The sequence below is a fragment of the Battus philenor genome, unplaced genomic scaffold, assembly GCF_028537555.1.
Source record: "Battus philenor isolate CCGP_79_NKW_IND1 unplaced genomic scaffold, ilBatPhil1.0.hap1 SCAF_10, whole genome shotgun sequence".
Classification (NCBI taxonomy): Eukaryota; Metazoa; Arthropoda; class Insecta; order Lepidoptera; family Papilionidae; genus Battus; species Battus philenor.
In genome coordinates, this window is record NW_027181662.1 from 5,829,462 (window position 1) to 5,850,892 (window position 21,431).

Consider the following 21,431-nt stretch of genomic DNA (forward strand, 5'->3'; position numbering starts at 1 on the left):
TAATAAGGAGTAATTCAGGCTACTTTTATTTGTAAATAATTTTTAAACGATATAAATTACATAATGTTTTTGTTAAATCCCACGCAGATGAAGTCGCGAATACAGCTAGTAGTAAAAAATAATGATATAAAATTTAAAATTGAAACTCATGTAACCATTTTAACATATTTCAATGCCTGCAATAAATTCGCTAAACATAAGACGAATACTGTCCATGTGCATATGATAGCATCAGGGAAGTAATTGACGTATCGCATGAATATTTCTAAAAAGCAATTGTACTGTCAAAGTCTGAATGTTTGATAGGATACCGAGTGATTTCCCATCCAGCTGAAACGGTTGCCATTTAAGGAAATAAACCATTAACATTTCACCCGTAACATATTCAACCAACAATCTGGTCAAATGTAAGACAGCAATTGAAAATCGATTAAGGATATATTCTATGAGAACTGTACTGTGATTAACCGAGAGGAATTATAAGGAATTTTCTAAGCGACGGAATGATTACATGGTGTAGTAATTGGTTCAGTTGATATGAGAATGCTATAGAACATTGCAATTTATAAATGATATTTATAGTCAAGAATAACAGATACTAAACTTAAACTTTTAAAATAGTAATACACTTATGTATTACATATTCGTATCTTGTTTATTTTGCTTTAAGTATAAATTTAAAATATTTTTTTTCAAATGATTTTTTTTAAGTTAAAATTCTGTTTAAAGGTTTTAATGTTTCTAAATATCTACCGTGGAGGCTTATGTTCAGCAATACATATTCTAAGGCCGAAATGGTAATGACATATAAAAATTAATTCCATTTTCCTTGATCATGCTATAATGTAAAAACGTCTGTACTTATTGCATTTATTTTAATGTAAGAATATTTCTAATACTTTGCAGAAAATTGTAACAGAATTTTTAAAGAAAAATATGCAGAAACCATTTGACACTTGACTATTAGTTTCGTGTATTACACCAGTTCGTTATGAACTTTTGACAAAATTAAAAATTTGCAGCGCGCATACTGTCAAACACTTACAATATACCATCAAAAATATGTAATCTTTTAACAGCAGTTTCGATCAACAAATTTATTTATTTCTCATTAAAAAAGGTGATAGTCAAAAGTGAAATATACAACACTAATTTATTTTTGCTATTGAAATAAGACAGACTAATATGTTCTGGCAGTAGAAAGTCAGTAAAGTAAAAATTCAAAGAAAAAATTAATCATCATTTTTTTTACCAAGCGAAAAGGTTTTAACTGATTCGAATTATTTTTTATGTTGAGGAAATTAGATTAATTTCGTGCAAAATAAGAAAACGAACGAATAAAATAAGCAATCTTTACAAACCACAGAGTAACTTAAAAATATATATTTGACGTAATCAAAACCAAAACATAATATAACCTATTTTGCTTTTAATAACATATCATTATTTGTTAATAATTTGACTGGATTGTAAGTATACTACGCTCTATTGTTCTATTAAGTTGTTAAGAAATAATTTGGCGTCGATTAATTGCGGGTTGTTTTATTATTAAACATAATTACTTCAATTTCGGTGTGCTTAAGTGAAAAAATGAAAAATTAATAATAATATTATTACGTAAGTCTTATCAATAAAGTGATAATTAATGTGAAATCATAGACGAATTCTGAAATACGTTTTGTAAAAAATAAAATTAAACTTCCTTAAAGTTCACTTCAAAGAACCTTCTTTGTACTATAAGCGAACTAAAAACCATTAGCCGGAGTTAATTTCCAATAAAATGTAATGGCCAATGAATTTTCTCAACACCGCTTGCCTCTAAACATTCCTAAGCACAAAGCTCCAGTTAGCCCCTCATTATTCCCCGGAACAGGTAGCCTGCACCCGATACCATTACAGGCCAGTCCACTGTCCTGTAATTTCCCCCCTCTGCCACTTAGGAGCGTTCAGTACCATTGAATTTCGATAGCGCAACACGTTTTAAACGTACCTGGAAATTATTTCTAATGAGTAGCTTAATGGCGGTTTGGAACGTAACTGTACTAACGTTAGTGGTATGATCATTTGATAAAATGATTCGAATTTTGAATTTCTATTAGCACCTCATTTTTTTAATTTAATACTATACAATTTATTAAGGAATTCCAAAATTAAAAAAATATATATTGTATTTGTTTTGATACATTATTTTTGTATTATTTATGATATTTTGCTAAACGTTTATTAAAAAAAAAACTAAATGTTATCTTGGGTTTCTGGTAGGATTTAAAAAACTTCTTGTCATAAAACTAAAACTAAATTTGTTTACTGTGAAACAAACTATATAACATTTCTAAATTCAGGCCGTTGAATTCTTAACATTTTGTTTGAAACACCAGTATGCTTAAGCATTTTTAAGTTTGTTTTTAAAAAAAATATAAAATATAAAATATTACAATCCGTCAAAATATTAAGTAAGCAATTGTCATTCTTGCAAAGAGTTTTTTAGTCAAAGAAACTTTTTAGTTAACAAATGTCTAGTAGAGTTAAATGTATGGAGTGATAATAAATGAAGAATGTTCAGAGATATAGATTTACTGTAACTTACATTTCAATTTGTACGATTGCTCTACTTCCAGCAAATATATTGGCGCAATAAAATCAATTTCATACAACACGTGTTGAAAACTATATAAAACCACCGATACATAATACATGCAATGTCTGCAATACGCTTTGTAACTATTTTAGTTGTGTAGATACAACTTTATATAGTAAAATTTATTAATAAGTCGCTCGGCAATCACGCCATATTACGATTTCAATCTAGTAATCGAGAATTTGTATTGAAATTAATAAGCACTCAATATATTATAATCGATAACTGAATGTCCATACTTGGTGTCAGAAAGCTAAACAAACAAGTTAATTAGATAATGAAGTATGTTACTTAATATTTTGTTTTTATTTTGAGGTTATGTAAATTAAGTACTGGTTTTATTTATCCATTTAATCTTTTTTATTGTACACGCTAGAAAATATATACATAGGAGCGTAATAGTAAAGAAAAAGTATAATAGGCGGATCACACGAAGAATCTGTCACAGATGACCATAGTGTAGAAACAGTAGAGGGATAACGGATAGTTGATGTGTACATATAGGCAAAGCATACGTACGTATACGTACAAATATAGAAAGCATACCTTTATTAATATAAAACTAGCTTGGTTTTACTTATTACTTTAATAGTTACAATCATTTAAATTTATTGTAAAAAGTGATCAAGGATTTAGTGTGTTTTATGCATATATATGTATTTATAATAAACAAATAAAATAAATTACAATAAATATATGTTTGTCTAAACTTTTACGAAACTAACCACCGTTAACAGTCCATTATTAAATTCTTTACGTAAATTTATTTTCTCGAATTACATAATCATTTATTTTGAATTAATCAAGAAAACGTTGTAGATTTTATTATATTTCAATGCCTACTGAAAAGCTTAGGGCTACTCTTAAAGACATCTTTGGAAAAATACCATAATCGCCACGCTAAGCAGGTAGTAATACCGTAAATAGAGGACAAGCTGCCCATCTTCTGGATACTTGTTTGTGAGCAGTGGCAACCCTACATAATTAATGCACGAAGTGTGAATTATACAAAATTGTATCACGGGAATCGAAGCCGCGACCTGCGATTGCAATTTTTTTACAAATAAAATATTTACGTAAACGACGTATTAACGTCGTACTTTTTTTAACAGAGGTTTTATTTTTTTTTCTACAGTAATAACGTTATGTAACTATTCAAGCAAATTAAAATAATAAATTGAATAAAATAGCATATACATAATATAATCATGCCATTTTATTGCATAATAGTTAAAGTTGACCTTACGGTGAAGTTATCAATTTTTAAACATCAATTGCCATCATACATTTATATTTTATAAAGACTTGAGCACATGATCGGGCCGAGCTATCTATTTATATAATTTATTATTTCACATTAAAAATAATTTATAATACTTTGTATTTTAATGAATAGCTTTAGAATGAAAATGCACTACATAACTTAAAATTAATGTTTCGTACGTTCATAAGTTATAACGAAGAAGGCGCAGTTAAGCGACTGGTATAATTTGCTAGAACCTGTTTATATCGAGATGCCGTACGCCTATCGAAGGTTAAGTAAAATATTAACTGTTAGCGATATGAAAACTATAGACGCTTTAATTGTACTATGAAACCTTTAATCTTTGATCATACTAGTAAATAAGTTCAATGGGGCGTTAACTTTTTATAACTGTTATTATAGTGTGCTTGGAAGTGATAGTAACCGCATGATGTATTTGCGCGGTGAGACGAGAACTGCGAGATTGAATCAAATCTACTCATCCGAAGCTGCAGACATGAACATCGGAGTTAGTTATACCCTCATATCCTATAAGGCCTTGACGACAGATTCTGGGTTTTCTCCTGTCTGTCTCCGCGATGGCTTGCGAGTTAATTCTGCTCGAGTTTTTATTATAATGGCTACGGTGTTACAACTATATCATATGACGTTGGGGCACTCGGTCACCGTTGTTAAAATTACGGTACCATGTGCACGGTTTTCTGAAGTTTTGACAAAAGGTCTTAAATAAAACTCTAGAGTCTTAGTTAAGTCATTAGATGTTCGTCATAATTTTTTGTCGTCTCAGCAAAGAAAGAATATCCCATGTAGCGCCCTCACGAGATAAAAAAGGACTCGCACAAGGGGTACTTAAAGATATCGCACGGTGTGTCTCGATCATAGCCACACAGTAATATAAAAAATAATATTACACAAATATCTCATTATATCAAACTTGCTTATACTAGCTATTTAACAACGAAAAAATCAGGTGGGATGAAAAGATGCAAAAGAGAGAAAGGAAGGGAAAGAGAGACGGAAGGAGAATGAGAAAATGTAAACAGGAAACAAGAGTGAGCAAATTATTGTAACTTATCTGCTAAAATACAAAGCAACACTAGTGTCCGGGACGTAAGCGACAACTTTTTACATTGTAACATGGTGCTAGACGTGATTGAATATTTTAGATAGCAGTAAAGATAATCATCGTATAAAAATAGTTTTACACAAAAATATTACAACAAAAAAAGTTTGTTATAAACGACTACGATATGACGGCGATTTTTTAGTTTTATTTATAAAAATTCTAGATATTTTGCCAATGTCTAATAAAAAACGGCAGTGGTTCGTGATTTTATTAATCAGATAAGGAATACTTTAAAATGAACAGTGTTTTAACTCGAAGCAGGGTCGTCAAATATTAAGACAGACAAAAAAATATTTTGAGTATTTCGCTTCATGTGATGGAAATAAAATGAATAAGACACAGCATAGTTTTCATAGAACATTCGCATAACATTAATTACTACGTTATAATGTAGAATTTAAATTGTTTGTAGCTACAAATATTTTCGTCCGTTCAGCCCATAGATGCCCACTGTAAGGCACAGGCCTCCCCCAAAGATATCTATGAGAGATATATAGTAATCGCCACGCTTGGCAGGCGAGTTGACGAGTGGCCAGTATTATGGTTCGCAGAGGAAGCTTCTACCCAACTTCTAGAAACTTGTTGGTGGGCAATGGCAATCGTATATAATCAATGCACAAAGTGTGAATTATATGAGATTTTGTCTCGAGAATCAAACACGCGACCGCTAGTCTCAGTCCTCCATCAATGGGCAACCATTGCTCGTACAAATAATTTAATATTTTTAATTATGTATTAAAATATTTAAATCTAAGATATATTTCTGAACTGTATAAACAGGGTGACCGTTTATAGGTAAAAACTTTGAAGGTATTACATTTTATCTGCATTTGATATTAATGGCTTTCAGTAATAATAAATCACGTAATTTAATTATGGTAAGAAAAGGCGGTTTTAAAGTTCCCTAAAGACTCCGTACTTTCGTACTGAAGTTATTCGCACGTCGCATTCTAATGGAAAAAATTAATTGATATTATACATTTGAGAGTAATGACTTTATGCAGTGTTTGAAAAAATGTGTCAAAATATAAAGGGGTGAATGAATAGTATATTTGTTGCATATGACACCCTTTCAAAAATTAATGATTTCAGAAATACTAAATAACGTAATGTAAATATAGTAAGAAAGCGAGTTAAAATTCAAATTACTGCATATTGTATTCAAATTATTGTGTACTATCTGTCCTTGCAGAATTCGTACTGCTGTAATTATCTCGTCGCATTCTAATAAAAAAAAATATTATTGCAATATATTTGAGAGTAACCACTTTATACAGAGTGTCTAGAAAAATATGTGAAATCTTTAAAGGGGTACAGGTAATTTGTTAACAAATAATGCAATTTTTCAAATAATTCAAGTGATTTTTTACCACTAGCAAGCAGACTAGGTATTTATTAAACTTGTATTACATGGAACCAGTTTCTCTATCACATAGGGCTGAAGCAGAGAAATGTTATATCAACGTTAATAAATAAGTAAACGTTTAAATACTTTCAAATGCGTAATAACGACTAGATATATACTATGAAATGCTTGGGATATATTTACATATTGATTTATTAACATTTTCGTATATTTATGTAAATGTATACATTTTCGTTTAACAAAAGGAACCAGCACATTAGGAGACCGCAAACGTGTGCACATCAAACAATTTAAATTTATAACCAGCCACGAAGATCGACATGACAAAATTATCAACCATCTCTAGCCTACTCAGCGGTCAATTTATGGTTTGCAGCGCATGCGCCTACGCCGTTTCGATCGTTTTAAATAACTACTTGATGATTTTATCATTTCAATGTTAGGTAAAGAACACGGTCGCGGTATTTATACGAAGCTTGTAACCTTAAGATGCACTTACGACCTTTTAATTTCAATTCTAGATGGAATGAATCACTCACTGTTTATTTTTAATTTATACTACCAGATTCATAAACATATATATTTTATCTCTGTTTATCCTTTACTTAAGCTTATGTAAATTAGCCCACCTATGGCTGTCTAGAAGTCGCCATTTGCAATAAGATAACGATTTGTAATTCTTTTGCCTATTCTACATACTTTTTTTATTCTTTTATTTTATTTATTTATTCGACATAAGATGGATCCATTACCTACCATATTAAATGTCTCAAACCAAAGAATAAAAGACATTAATGAATATAAAAATACTGAATTAAATAAATAATTTAATAACCATTGAAATAGCCTCGGGGCTAACTAATAATTTCCAAAGGTGTGCAATATTCTATAAAATCATTTACAGTATAGTAACACTAAGCATGAAAAAGTTTTGTTCTTTTTTAATCCTGCAAGAGAAACTTTCGCACCAGCGTAATCTGCAAATGCCACTTCGGCTGAAAATATTTTTAAAAATGCATATGCGTACGACATTTCCTACAAAAATATTTACTATATCGTTACTTCGAGTTTTAAGTATACAGTGTTTATCACACTTTCTAGGAAAAACAGTAATATTTTTATGGGGATACAACATATTTTGTCATAAACGTATTGAGAAGAAATTAGTAATATAACAATATGTCTAATAAAGAAATGTAATATTAAATAAAGTATATATTTAAAGTAAGATTATTAGAAGTTGAAACGAGTCCCATAGCAACGCGATTTAAACAAGGACTCATACAAACCTCCATCAGGCGCGGCAATATCTATAGAATATTCATGAATCGACGAAAAATAATATTTGAATTTTAACATGGTCATGTTTATGGGACGTGGGGTTGACTTACTATTGAATATACATTCCAGTTAGCACTGTAGCGATGAAATCGCAATTGTCAAAGTATTGAGTGCAACTGGCTTCATACCTGCACCGGGAGAGTAAATATTTGAATGGTACATTAGCGTACTTTCAGTCTGGTTATCCATTGTATGACATTAAATGTAAAAGGTGTAAGCTCTTTGACCACACAGGGATTAATCTTATTCGTAAACGAGGTATTCAAAATTATATATAAACTAGATATAAATATATACATAAACAAGAAAATATTTAATTTTGAAATGAAATTGCTCTTGACTAAATATCGTCTTCAAAAATTAAACAAATTTTTCATGGCTGTGGGTGCACGCACACATATATAATAAAGTTCCAGAAAATACATGACATCTGTCATCTTCTTCTTTTAAATCTAAAATTAAAGATAAATTATTAATTAAATGTGATTATAGCATTCAAGATTATTGGTATCAAATATGTGGAACGTGGTTGAATCATTTAGATGATTGTTAGTGTAATAATTTACATGAAAAAGAGCAACTGCTAAGCTCCTGACCGGCTCTTTTCAACAAATCTGCGTTCCGAGACGGTAACTTACTATTTTTATTGTTAAAATAATCGATGACTTATAAGTAGCATATAAGTAAATGAAGCTTACATGAATGAAAATAATTTGAATTTTTATCAAAATATAATTATGTATATATTATCACATTATCCAGGTTTTAAAATTCGCAAGTAAATAGTCAAAATTTAAAAATTTTGCAATGCTTAAAATTACTAAGCTAACCAGCTGTCTAAAAACTTTGCATAGAGAAACATTTATGTAAATTATCACCTAAGTATTACTAAATAATTGACATTAAATTAAAATAAATGTAAAAATAAAAGAGAGGCGTTTATTTCAAATTTCCTAATATAAAATAACTCTGAGTTATCATTTGGAGCATTAATATTTTCATTCTTATATTGATTGTAATTATTTCAGTCGTATGACGTCGACCCATTGGACAGAGGTCTCTACCATTTATTTCCCATAGAACCGGCTGGAAGCGGCATACATTTACTGAACTAATGAATTATTATAAACTTTGTAATTTGTATCAAAAGTATTAATTCATTTCGCAACAACAGATGTTAATAAGATTAAAATATAGTTCCATTGAAAAGTAATTTTTCGTTTCGCAAACAACTTAAATCGTAAAGTAATAAACTGTATTACATCAGTTTCATAAGTCTTGAATGCGTTCATATTAAGAAACCGATATTTGTAAACTGTGTACTAATAATTAACTGTCGCTATGCTTTCGGAACTGTGTTATACAGCGTAAGATAAATTTGTATTACAGGCGGCACAAATTATTGGACTAATTAGTGCAATTCACAAGTTTAATAGTTGTCGCACATTTTGCATACCGTTCAACAAATATTTGTAATGTGCGTTTTAATACTTCATCATTTTATCTTCTGGCTTGTTTATAAAGCATTTTTTTCCATTGAAAAAACTGTTCTGTTACTCATTGAAGATGAACTGTACTCATGGGAAAATATTAAATATAGGAAAGATTTTCTATTTTACATAGACTGTCTTTATATAACTGGACTGTCCGACTGCTCCGAGGAAAACATAGGATAAGATGGTTTGAAAAAAGCTTGTTATCGATTCCATCAAGACGTTTCAAAATTAATACTACCTTCAGAAATGAAGAAATAGACGAGAAGATGACACCTAACCTACGAAACTTCTTCATTTAATTATCATGTATTAATATTAAAACAAGGAAAATTTTAAATAAGCCTTGTAAACTGAGGCTTATATATATATTATAATTATTTCTATTCTTAATTATGTAATTGTTTGTATGTATTTTGTACGAAACAATGTTTAAGTGTAATGAAAGTTTTATTTTTAATTTTGTTCAAATACAGGTATAATTGCTACATAAAAATCGGTATTTCTATTTGATTTGTTATATTAATGTTTAGTTTACTTTAAATACTCCATTGTATACACAGATAACATTCTTAATGTTGATTGCCTTGTATTATTAATTTCCATTCAATCTTATATATTTACAACATTAAATAATAGGCTATTAAGTTATTAATATGAATTTGTAAAAAAAAATGATAAAGGAGTAATGAGGAATCCTGAATTATCAAATATCTTTTATATATGCCAGCGGTTCGAAAGAGGTTGTAGTTATTGCAGAGTTTAGTGTGAGAGCGGTGTAATGAAACAAACATTAAATTGTTTTGTTCAACAACCGAACCGTCGCTTCGCCTACTTCCTTAACAGCCTTTCACTCGATAAAATCACTAATAAATTTGTTTGCTCTAACCTTTGTCTGACCGATTTCTCGCCAATTATAATAAATTAAAAGTCCACGTTTAATCTCAACAAAGTCCTGTAATGTAATATATTATTGTGTATTGTTCAATATTCGGGCTATCAAAGATGGCTTTATTAGCAAACAATTATTTACATTGTAATGTTTGCATAAGCTTTCTACAGGAAGCGAGACGCGCCTCTAATGGTGCTAATGTAACTGACCCTGTTGGTATTTTAAAGCCCTAAATGAGTCACAAAATTTTACACGATGTGAAACAGATAAAGATTTCTTTTAGTAGAAAATACGTAAAATAATGTTACCAAATAAAAGTTACTATAAATTTTATTTTAAGTCTTAGTCATCATTTCAGTTTTGACTATATACTATTTCATGTAAAGTATTAAATACTGGCATCTCATAAACATTGTATTATATGCATGTATATGTAATGGTTATGTACTGCACGCAGTTATTTCTCGCAACCTTGACTATGTCTTTGATCCACCTGTTGGGGTGGTTGCTTACCTTCGTCGTGTCATCTCGTGGTCGCCAATTGAAAACCTTTCACCCCCACCAGCAATCGGTTACAAAAGCAATGTGCCCCACCTAGTGCTACTTCAGTATATCAATTCCTCGAGCTACGTCGGTGAAATTGGCTCTTTTTGTATATTTATATTTAAATAGGAAAGTAAATATATTTTGTATATATACACAAATTGTATGCAAAAAGTATTAAATATATATTGAGTTAATAATTAAATATAATCCAAACATATAACTCACTCAAAATGTTTATTCAAGCTTCATTAGACTGATACAAAGATAAGTTTACTTTAAGTTTCGAATTTCGACAGTTTTCGATAAGATTAAGTTATTTAAGTACAAAAGGGATTTAATTGAATTAGTATCGATAGTTTTAAAAGATCCAGGTTGAGACATCCTAGAGAATTTAGAAAATTAAAAACACTTACCACGTCTTTTATAAAACTTGGAAATAAATTACTTGATTTTATTGTCCCTACTTCATCACAGAGATGTCAACATATTTAATGATAGAAATATTTTAAAAACTGTAAATTAATACACTAAAATTATTATTAAAGACTCATAAACAAGCATATTGGTAATTAACATAATTTAAAAAACTTAACCAATTTAAAATATTAAATTTATTAGTCCAAGGTTTGAGGTATCTGTTGTATCTATTATATTTAAAAACCTGTATAAGATTTATACAATTTTACGAACAACTACGCGTGTATAAATTAAATAAAACAAATGTTTTAATTAAAAAATCGGTTTTTTGTTGATTTTTATTATGACTCATAAAAATCTTTTTTTTTCAATCAGTTGTATTTTGTGCTGTAAAGACTGTTTTGTTTTATAGCTAGAGCAAACAGGACACAAAAATCTGGAATCCGTTGGTTTAAAGACAAGAAATATCAAGTGATGAATTAGAAAGGCAAATGATAACTTTAAAGTATACAAAAGAGATTCATAGACAACAGATGACAAGTCCTATTGAATATCAACAGAAGGGGGTCCCTTTCAAGCAGCGGAAGTCGAGTTAAATGATGATTATGATTTTAAAATAGTCAATACCAAAACATTTTAATTAGTTTACTTTCTTAAAACAATGCAACATAATGACTATATTTGATATGAATAAACATTAAATAGCCTTTCATATTTACTTTTATTCAATAATCCGTACCAAATAAGTGAAAACATAAGGAAGCATAATGTAATAGTAATTTAAACCGGACAAAACAATAAAAGATCAATAAACTATATCCCGTATAATGGTCAGGAGGTCAAGCCGTAACTGACCGCAAATAAAATTCGATTTCAGCGCTCTCGATATGGAACCGATGGCAATATAGAGCAGACTTATCGAGAAATGAGCTCAAGTAATTTCAATCGTATTTCGACCGTAATTTCATACTTATTCGGCACGTAGCATATCGATTTCTTTGATCGACTTTAAAATAATAGGACTCGCAGAATGCCAGTAATGTATAAGACACAAAACAATGCTATTAGCATCGATTGCAATGCCGCTTGCAAATACATTGTATACTCGCTTACTGTAGTGAAATGGAAATATTTCTCGAAACGGAACCTATTAAATAAATAAAAAAATGTTACGTAGATTTTCAAGTGAAATGTTCACACTAAAGTTCAACATTTTAAAAAAGAAACATTATTGCAAATCATCCTGGCGTTATTTGATTAATGTAAATTAAAAATAAATTGAATCTTCTCTGTGTCGATAAATTAATAGATAAATTGAAAGACGAATTTCTTTTCATAATACTAAGACATAATTTATTCGTCTGATAGTGTCAATAAAAAGAGTCCTTTTTACCCAATTATTTACATACAATTTAAATTTTCAATGGATCGCCATATTAATAAATAACTGATGACAAGATCATTAACACATCATCGGATTATATATATCCTTTATTCTTTATACTCCTGTATGATATTTTATAAATAATTATAACAGATGTTCTTGTTCATTTTAGTCCCTTTTACCGGTAATGAATAATTATTTAAAAAAAAAAACGAAATGTCTATTACAAATTCCTGAAGAAAAAATAATTTCAATTTTAATTTCAACTTTAAGAAGCTTCTACTAATTTTAAGTTGCGTTACGTTTAACTTATTCAAACGTGTATTATACAGAAACTACACTATATAATTCTTGTCTTATTAAATACCAAAATGGTAATGTTTATCGAAATATGTTGTAAAACAAGAAAAATAATTGACGGAATGAATGAACTAATAGATTTCTCACAACTCTATGCGAGTAGTATTTACAGCTGTACTTCTCAATTAAACAAAAAATTTAAACGATCACATCCATTGAAAGTAACCGCAGGGTTTGAATTATTAATGGGAGCCGATCAAGTTTGTAAATTAATAATGCACTGCCTCTAATTGCGACTGGCGGTGTTTAGAATTTACGGAATGTGGTACAGGTCAAATCATTGAGGGAAAATGAATGGGTAGACAGTATGGTCTGGCGCAACACAGATTTTATTCTTGGAGTAAAGTTTGTAGCAAAACTGGTAAATGATTATATGGTTTTACGTATTTATTTACTAATTTGATGGTGTCTCTAAACTTATATATAAATTATAAAATACCTATAAAATTTTTAATGGTATCAGGCGTTATTTTGCGGAAGTCCATCCTGAGTAAGAAAAGGACCAATATTTAGCCACTTCCACACATGCAGTGGTAGTCGTGCAACAAAGTGCACCGCCCACCAGCCCGCTGATAAATGCGCATGCGGCAAAATAATAGTTTTTTTTACGGGACTGTTACTACTGCTCGAAAGGTATTTGCACATCCCACTGGTCCGAGGTAGAGCACAGATGGCGTTAACACTAAAACTTTTTTATATGTAACCAAATTCCTGAACTCTCCCAGGAGCCTCGAGGCGGGCGGCTAGATTCTACTATATCACCAGGTTTAGGGAAACCAATGCTAACTGATCGTGGCGGAGGGCCAGTATAACCGTTCGCCATCTGAATATGTTGTATTTAAGCCGTTATGTATAAAATGGATTGGAAGCCGGCGAACTTTCAGGTCCTTCAGTGGAGGCTCCGTGACGCAAAGTACCCAGACGCCAATCGAGAGGATGAAACCTCGATTTGGCCCATTGTCACTGTATGGCTAACGCTTTCAAAAGAAGTGGTGGATGAAGCTCGATCAATGATTCATTTGATTTCGACCTCACCGTCAAGACTAGTTGGTTTCTTTGCAGATTAACTTTTTTAAAAAAGTTCATATTGTTAATTACCATGTATGTAGCATGTCTTGATGTAATCGCACCGTTCGGAAACTTGAGCAGGTGTCTTAATCACAGGACGGCGCGTTTTTGACAATACCGTTTAGTTTAGTTCAATGAGATTGTGTTGAGTAGCTACATTTTAAGATTTCAGAGCTCAAGAGGACTTCATGTTTCTGTAATGAAAACCGCGGACCAGCAAGCGCAGCATAGGACATCCATGCACAAGGTGGACAGGCCTGTTGAAGTCGTCGGTAAACGCCGGATGCGGGCAGCTTCCAACCGCTCTTATTTGAAATCTGAGAGGGAGGCTAGTAACAGTAAGTCCAAGTAAGTAAACATCATTAAAACACGAACTTTTCATTTTCTGTTTATGATAAAGTTACTGCTTCTATTTATAATTTTCGCAAATTATTGTGACGGTTAAAATTATAACAATTTAATGTAGAGTTTAAATTTAAAGTAACACAACAAAACTACCCATATGACAGTTATTTATATATCCAAATTATTTAATGCTTATAAGAAAATCCATGGAGATTACGGTTACTAAAATAAAATAAAATGAATGTACAAGTTTATACAATGTGTGAGTCGTATATGTACCTAGGTAAATTATACGTATCTGATTCAGAACAGGTGCGCCGTTTCCTCGACATATGGAGAGGGATGTTTTTTAAAAAGGCATTGAAGCCAAGACAAGTTGGCAGTTGTTTGCCAGTTCTAATTACATGTTCACGCCGATCTTCATGCTTTTGTACATATCTTAGCTTTAAATCTTTATAAAAAATCACCATGGGTTATATTACTTATTAATATTGATTTGAATTTAATATATAAACTATACATGTTCCGGCCTTCACAGTGTGCATGCAACACTGAGCGGATCTCTAACATAAATATTAAAAACGAAGTATATTCGATTTACTGCAATATATTTTTATTATATAGTAGAGAAATTTTTAACGTTGTTAAAAATATGTAATACAAAAAGTTCATTTTCTTTACGTGTTTATTTTGACATCCTCGCGGCACTTGAACTTCGATTTATTATATCTATAAAGAAATAAACTACTTTCAGAATGATAGGTCGCTTACACTTTGCCAAGAGTTAGTGAAATTTTCCTTACCAAACTGATCTAAAATATATGGTACAATAATCCGCATTGTCCCAAAAAAAACCTTGATAGGATTTTAAATTTGGTATCATGTCAAAACTGGAGTACGCTAATAAACTATTTTCTCTAGTACATAATTTTTTTTCACAAAATACTTGCCTTTATGAATTTAATCTGACAAGTCGTAAAAAATTTCGCTATGCGAAACAAAATATGTCGCGAAGGTTTTTATATGAATCATAATTAAAATAAATGAAATAAATAATAATCAAAAAACACTTAAAAGATTTGCCAAACTTAACCGTCATTTACCTTTTTATTGATTAGTATTTTGCCATTGTGTTTCGAAGAGAAAGAAATAAAAACTTTTTCTACTCCATCGGTTAATAACAGTTTAAAATAGATAAAAACGACAATTTCTACGGTAAAAAGTCTTCTATTCAACCTTAACCATTTTTTACACATTTCTTATAACATTTATCTTTAGATTTATTTGAAAATAAGAACATAAATTTAAGAAGTATGCAGAACAAACTAAAAATACCTTCGGTAGAAAATTTAATTAAGTTGACAAGATATGCATCTTAAATCCCTCGAGTCCCGAACTGTAACAAGTATTTCACACCAGACAGTTAATGTCCAGTCTATTAAGAAATGTTAATATGTTAAGAAACCTTTACATTTTTGAAGTTAATAAGTAGAAGTTAAGTGAATAAAAAGTCCTTCTTGGTTTTTCTAGCGTTAAAGGTCCTAATATATATATTGGCCTAAACTATAACATTTTGTGATACGTGTAAATTTTTATTATTTTTACAAATTGTTTCCTTTATTCATAAAACTGTGATTGACGTATTATTTGCTTGGAAAGTGTTTCATAAAGGTATATTATTTGTATTATAATCAATTTGCATACTAAACTCATCTGGCAAAGTTGAAACAAGTTTAAGCTTAGATAAGTTCTCGAAATGAAAAGGTTGAATAAATTAAAAAGTAAACCCACCAAACCGGTTTTGATTTTTATGTAACATTCGCGCTAAAAGCTTATGATTGTGATAATTTACATAAACTTTAAAATTTTACGATTGTGTCTACCATGTTGGCAACAAACAGATATCGATACTTCGTGATTTTAACCAAGTAAATTTAATACCCTTCAAAGTTTATTACTTTAAATTTCATACTAAGAAGTTTTCTAGTAAATACAAATTTATGATTACTTTGAACTAATTTAATACTGCACAGTACATTAGCATACGATAGAACGTGATAATGTTTAAACATACAAATAGTACTAGCTCACTTGATTTCTTTTCATATGTTCATTATGAAATGAGGAGGATTATTTCGGGAACGAAAAATGGAAAGTTGCGAAGAAAATAGCACGTACTAATCTTTGTTTTCTCAAATGAACCACGGAATATATTAAAACAAGTCCGTTAACTGCTAAAAAAGGCGTGTTGAGATGTTATTACCTTAAAGTTTTTAAAAACATTATTTAGGTGTATCTGAAATCGAAAATTAATTGTTGTAACTGATTTTATCTTTTTAAAAAAATATTATATAAATAAAGTAACTGAATATTTTGAAATACGTCATAATTATTTATTAATCTTTCAAAATTCTAGTAGTTTTTGGAAGTAAAAAGTCTGAGAGGGCGACCCTCTAATAATCTAATATTACTAAAACTAACAAATACTCATTTATTAAAATTATATCCAGCAATGATGAATCCACAGCTTTCTTGATTAAGCGTAAATAAGACTACTGGTTTCTGCATTTTTATTTCCATTAGCTTCTAATTACCAAGTAGAAAATTCTTATAAAAAAAAAACAAAATGGCGCAGAAAATTTAAAAATAAACTATTTTATGCATTTGACAGTTCATGCGCTGCCGATTAATATTGTCGTTTTACAATTGCCACAGTCATTCCGATCACAATATTCTTTGGCATTTATTCAAAAATCAATTGATCGTATAGAATAATTATAAATTGATTTTCTTTTTAGTAAAAAGCGAAAGGCCAATAATTTCTGGCAGTACAAAGTCTGTCGGGAGATAAATTTGCAAGCTAAAGGCGGTAATATATTTTTATCATATTAAACAATTATAATTGAAGGATATGTAACTTAATCGTCGGAAATGTTACAGAAATTATACCAAACGTATTTATATTTTTAAATTGAGCTCGTATATTAAGAGCCCACGTCTCTGACAATGTTTAATACAGCAGTTTTATTAATTATGATTACTTATTTTAATATTAGACGGACATTATAATAATGGAAAATATAATTATGGCTTTATAGCCATGGTTGTATGACAATGAATTGAATAAGAAACATTTATGTAGACGGAAGATAAAAAAGATGTTTAACAAATTCAAAGTGAAAGACTCTGTTACTTTTTACTAAAGACGGTTCAAACAAAGCGACGATCTATACTAATGATGGTTAATTGCGTATGTCCATTTATCAGAATGATCGAAATGCCGGTAACGAGATGCTCGTTGGTAATAAAAGCAGTTACGTCCAATACTAATTAATAGCCAGAACGGGTTTAAACAATATAACTGTAATTATATGTTGTTATGTTTTTCTCAGTTTTGGACACAATTAAGTCGGTAACTATTTTTTATGCCCTTAAATGTTTCGTATTGTATTACTTAATTATTGAAGTTGTTTCTTTTTTAATTTAGTATTTTTCTACCGATTTCTACTCATGTAAATTTAAATTTTATTTAACGGCTTACTTGAGGTTGTATCTAATTTTCATTGATTCGGAATTGAAATGCGTGAGCTTTATTCACGAAGAAAATTGTCGGTTGATTCAAATTTTGTGCTTTACTTATAAATTCTGGAATGTATTTCGTATATAGGACGGCATTACTGTGTAATGAAATCGCGTAATTGTGGAAAATAAATAATTGCAAGTAAGAAACATCTTGTGTAAACACCTGATTCTTAAAAAGTTATTATTTATAGTGAACGAACATCTGTCAGTTAATATAAATCTAACTCACAGACTTTACGAAAATTGCAACTGATGAAGTGGAGGTAAGTTGTGGTAGCCCACCGGTAAGGACTGAGACGTGCGATCGTAGGTCCTTAATAAATAAATAATAAATAAAGAAATTGCATTCATGCTTTGTGCATTAATAACATAGGATTGCTACTGCTCGCAAACAAGTTTCCAGAGGATAGACATCAACGTCCTCTGTATCGGCAACCCGCCCTGGTTATTTTTGAGGATGTGTTATGCCTTGCATTGGGCGTCTATTATTCGAAAAGTCGGCTAAGACGGCGTTAAACTCCCATATGTAGGAGCCCGGGAGTCTTCGAGCTTCGGTACTAGAAAAGAGGCCTTAGGCCATGGTTGTACAGGCTTATTAAGACTATGGGCCACTCGGGAAAATCATGAACTGATGGCGGGCCGGTCGCCAGAAGTGTAGGTAATTAATTTTTTTGTTTTTTTTTTCTGGAATAGAATTCAATATTTTTCGAATGTACGAGAGTATTATTTTTGCTGTCGGCGGGCCACCAGTATTCGACCGGCGGGCCGCGGTCTGTGCATCCATGCCTCAGGCTAAACGCCCTCTGTACCTTATCTCCGCGAAATCTGCAAATGGTACTTGAGGAACAGTGTAAGAAAAAAAGTTGTCGCTGAAACCGCCGAAGCGTCCAGATATCTGAAGACGTTGTTACGCTGTTAGGCGAATATAATGTTATACTTGTGTTGTGTGAAGTTTGTGATTTTTTATTAAAATTATGCCATTAGTATCGGCAAAGCCGACTTCAACCGTCTAAAAACATTACAGAGGCTATTCCTCCGACGTGTATATACATCGTTTTTCTTTTGCTATTATTCTGGCTCCAACATCCATCGCAACTTAAGATAAACTTCAAATTTATGAGAATATTTAAAAAAATGTATTTTAATGTGTCGTATGTCTTAAATTTTTTAATTGTTAACATAATTCGAATACGCCATATGTAGTACTCACTCGTCTTCTTAATACGCAAATTTTCCGACTATATTACGTGATATAATTATAAAAATTTTAAAAAAAATTAATACCACATCCGGAAAATCACATATAATGTAAATTAATTTTTTGTATATTAAACATACATTTGTAAATCCAGATTTCTACAAATGATTATAAAATTATTTTCAAGTTACATCTAACTATACAATTGTACATTCACCCTATTATTTTTCCATATATAATTTTTACTATGCCTTTGAATGATTTTAAAGTATTATTAATTATTAAGTAACACTTACGCAACGATGATTTCTCCGATGTATTCTCATTCCTTATACTATCTATGGCAAGTCGCCATCTGGAAAAAAAAAGTTCCGTTAACATTACATCATATCCGGCATAAACAAATTGTTAATATACAGCTACTGATATTATGATTGTGTAACAGAAATATACAAAATTATCAACGTACGATAAAAAAGTAACCTCGCAATTTAGTTACGTAACAAAAAGTATCTAAATGACCAACCAATATGAATTTAACTCGTTAACTATTAATTTGCTAGAATTGGTCGTCGTTGTCAGAAGACTCTTGAAGCAGGCCGCTTTGAACCGGTCACATTGAAATTGTGTGTGGGATACTCACGTCCATCCGTGGACGTCCTAAGGCTGGAATGATGATGAACTACAGACCAAAGACATAACCAATCACATGTATATAATGATTTTAAAAATACGTCATTTTTGTTCTTTGCTATGAATTAGCGCGATGTTCATTTGTTAAATTTTACAAGTTCACTAAGAATAATGACCTCTTTACAAAAACAAATTCTTGGACTTCTGTGGGATCGTGGGCGTGATCGTAGTCACACACCTTACCTTAGGCCGTCATACTTCTTTATCATTCTAATACGGAAAGTTCGGTGTGCCGAAAATTAAAAACCATGATGGTCAAAAATATTTCTTTGCTACTTCACTTTCTAAACAGCTATAAACAAAGGACGATACATCTCGACTCTCTGAGGTCGAATCCCAATATTGTTTAATGACAATGGCGATTGTGAGAAAGAATCGCGAACAAAACAATGGAGTCAACTCAGCAATTAGCGGGTCCAATTAAAACATTTGTTTACCGCGGCCAACGCATTGTTTGTTTTATAAACCAAACAGTTGACCCGAACTAAACGTGACCGGTAAATACCACATGTATTTTAGTTTTTGCACCGTTCATTTTTAATAAAAACTAGCGTTGCTTTGATCGAATTTGTACTGTCATAACTTATTGACTTATTTCAGGCAAAGTATAATGAAAAAGTTTATTTTAGAAATCACATTTTATTTATTGAATATATTTCTTAATGGCGAGGTTCTTTAGTTTTTCTCAGATCTGAGATATTTATCATCCTCCGTCTCGTGTATACTTATCTGGTCTTCAATAAGTAAAACAGCTAACTCCATTTTGAATAAAGAATTTGAATAATAATACAATTGATTTTCTATTTTTTTATTGCGTCTACAGCAACTGTAGTAATATTGAAATCACATTTTTATTCTAATGTTTTATGATACACGATATTTTATCTCATTGATAACTTATCTTTTTGGTTCTGATTGACACAAATCTTTGTCAACTGGCAAAAGGAATAAGTGGTTTTTACAATTCCATATAAATTTATTTTTCTTTCCTGTCGTAAAATCGTTGTCATTCTTTGTTGTATTATTAAAAATGAAGCTCAATTAGTCGAACTGTTGTGCTTTTCGCTTATTATTTTTTATTTAAATATAATATTTGCTACATCATTTTACATATTATTTAATAATGCATTGGCATAAAAACAAAAAAAAGGTATGTGTAATATTGAAAAAGGATAAAAAAAGCAAACACCTTATAAGAAACTGCTGTCATTAAGGAGATCAGTTTATAAGAGTGTGGGTTGTAAATGGGTGTGGGAACCGGTCTGTTACATGACTCAGTATAACAATTCTGATGAACTGACGTTGCATGGAGACAGATGCAAATCGAATCAACCTGAATAAAAAAATTCAAGGACATGATTCAAAAACTTCGATTGGTTTGGTCCGAAACACGACTTGCTGATTTCAATATTGAATTACTTTCACTTGTCTTATTTCACTGACCTCAACATTTGCAATTTTCTGAAACAGAACAATCGATTCGAACTTTCGACATCGTAATTCGTGTCACTTTATATATGAAATCGATTTATGAGTTGGCGAAGCGAATTGAGAGATATGTTCTCAAAACGTACGTAGGAAACAGCAAACAATTAAAATTGTTTGCATTCAATTTTCGCTGCATATGCGTAGGATGATAGGTGTGACAGAGTCTAGAATTGTATGAGCCTGTTTAAACAGGTTGAATGAATAATTAACTTAGAAATACAGAAATTTCC

At 30.6% G+C, this 21,431-nt stretch overlaps 1 protein-coding gene across 1 annotated transcript in view; it reads right to left on the reverse strand.

Moving 5' to 3' along the window:
* Cad99C (cadherin-99C) overlaps positions 1–21,431 on the reverse strand; it is a 188,138-nt gene that overhangs the window by 50,078 nt on the left and 116,629 nt on the right. Inside the window, exon 3 of the mRNA XM_068767495.1 lies at positions 19,317–19,375. The gene's annotated coding sequence lies outside the window, so the exon portion shown is untranslated. The remainder of the gene's footprint in view (positions 1–19,316; positions 19,376–21,431) is intronic.